The sequence below is a fragment of the Zingiber officinale genome, chromosome 4A (genome assembly GCF_018446385.1).
Source record: "Zingiber officinale cultivar Zhangliang chromosome 4A, Zo_v1.1, whole genome shotgun sequence".
NCBI lineage: Eukaryota > Viridiplantae > Streptophyta > Magnoliopsida > Zingiberales > Zingiberaceae > Zingiber > Zingiber officinale.
Genome location: NC_055992.1, coordinates 49,785,000 through 49,787,313, shown reverse-complemented (window position 1 = coordinate 49,787,313; position 2,314 = coordinate 49,785,000). Strand labels below are relative to the sequence as shown.

The following is a 2,314-nucleotide window of genomic DNA, read 5'->3' as shown; positions in this document are numbered from 1 at the left end:
GGAGTCGGCGAAGAGTAGGGTTTTGGGAAAGAGACAGAAAAAAACAAGGCATAAAACAGACAAATGACGAAGGAGAAAAAGTGGCGAAAGAAAAAACAATTGCATTTAACAACACTTAATAGACAACGATTTTTAAAAACCGTTGTCCTAATCCCAAAAAAGCGCACATAGACAACAGTTTTAAAAAACTATTGTCGTACCCTTTAAAAACCGTTGTTGTATTCCCAAAAAAACATAAATAGACAACGGTTTTTAAAAACTGTTGTCATAGGCCAAAAAAATTACTAAAAGACAATAGTTTTTGTTAAAACCGTTGTTAAAAGGCAAAAAGACAATGGTTTGGTATACAACCGTTGTCGTTTGAGTGTTGTTGAATGACATTTTTCTTGTAGTGACCATCGACGAACTGCACTCCCTGCAGAAGAAGAGGTTGGCGCCGAGCACCACCACTACTTGACGCCGACCATCAGCGTCAGCGACAGCGCCCTCAAGTTTACCCATGTCCTCTACAACCTCTCCCCGGCCGATATCTGCTCTCATCTCCTCTTCATCACTCAAATCATCACATTTCATTCTCATTGAAAGAATCACGAATTCCTTGTAGAACTCTACGAGTAAGCCATAAAACATGAATATGGATCATTCATAACATCGACCGGAGCCTTGGCTAGCTTGTCCGGCGCGAAGACTGGCCGTTCGCCGAGGGACAAGCGCGTTGTCAAGGATGAAACCACTGCCAATGAGCTTTGGTGGGGAAAGTAAGTCCACACAACTAATTCATGATCCTTCCATTGATGGTTCCTTCTCAAAATGTATGTTCACTATTCATGCAGAGGCTCACCGAACATAGAGATGGATGAGCACACCTTCCTAGTGCATAGGGAGAGGGCTGTCGATTACCTCAACTCTTTGGATAAGGTACATATGCACATCAAGTGTTTGATGTAATTCCTCATAGATCCTAATAAGGTACATATGCACATCAAGTGTTTGATGTAATTCCTCATAGATCCTAATATGCCATCTGAATGATACAAGGTATTTGTGAATGACCAATTCCTCAACTGGGATCCCGAGCATCGAATCAAAGTTCAAATTGTCTCTGCAAGGGCCTATCATTCCCTGTTCATGCACAACATGTAAGTGAAAAATACTACTAATAAGAATGCTAAAGATGCTCTTCAATTCTACAGTTCGACAGTTATCCAGATAAGTCATCTTTGCGTTGGTTCTGTTGATCTCTAGTAGTGAATCATAGTTGTGTTAGTAGCAGGCTGGATCATACATATGCATATATTAGTGTTAGTGAGATAACTAGCTCCTCTTTCTCTCCTTAATGCCAAGGGAAAACATGTAAATTAGAAGAAGAAAAACTCTCTTTTGCAAGAAATAATTGGAAGGATCGCAGGTGCATCCGTCCTACGCCTGAAGAATTGGAAGAAAAACCCAAATTATTTTTATTTGTGAAGATTACCAATTGAAACCTTTCAATCACCGAGTTCCTAGTCATATGGAGTGTTTCATTGAGGCATCTATAGCATTTCAAACTATGCATTTTGAGCATGGGATTTAAAACAGAGATAGACTACCTTATTCCACTGTCTTCTTCGAAGGTGGTGGAAATAGCTTAGAGATGCTTGAACTACATTTTCATGTAAAGCTCATCTTCCAACAAGGTAAATTCATTTCTCTAGCATATCAGCAAGATTTGCTTGCAAAATCTTGAAATTTCATTACACTTCACCCTCTCACACTTATCCATTCAGAAACTTTGATCTTTATATTTATATGTATAGTGTTGTCGAGCTCCATTCTATTTTAGTTTTCATAGAATTGTCAATAAAGTGGAAACATCGCATTTGATCGAGTGCGACTTGCAACTGAACTTGTCCATTATTCGTTTTTTTCCGAATTTAGGTGCTACTTGCTAGATAGTGGCACAAGCATCATCCCTGTTTCTATGCTTTTCTGCAAGATTTGCTAATGATTGCATTTCTTTCTTCCATGCTAATTTTTATATATCAGTTGTTGAAATTATCAGTAATTGGATCTACATCAGTTTGGAAACTTTCTATATGCAGATCATGTTGGTATATTTGAGCCAAATGATGCCATTACATTGGAATGTTTTTTCTCTAAGAAATCCTTTTTTCCTTTTACTAAATTTATAAATATCTTTCCTTTCCTCTTTTTTTTTTCTTGATGAAGTTTTGATCCTCCCAAAGAGGTTTACTGGTTATACAAGACTTGCCATTGTTGTTGTTACTGTTGTTATTGAAATTCTGGTCCGATTTACAACTAGAATATGTAATGC

General features: G+C 37.8%; 1 long non-coding RNA gene across 1 annotated transcript; it reads left to right on the top strand.

Annotated features, from left to right (window-relative positions):
- Nucleotides 1-875: 875 nt before the first annotated feature.
- On the top strand, nucleotides 876-1,431 carry LOC121973290. Its single transcript, XR_006109476.1, has 3 exons — nucleotides 876-918; nucleotides 1,039-1,139; nucleotides 1,409-1,431. It is a non-coding gene; the product is annotated as an uncharacterized LOC121973290 (long non-coding RNA).
- Nucleotides 1,432-2,314: the final 883 nt, after the last annotated feature.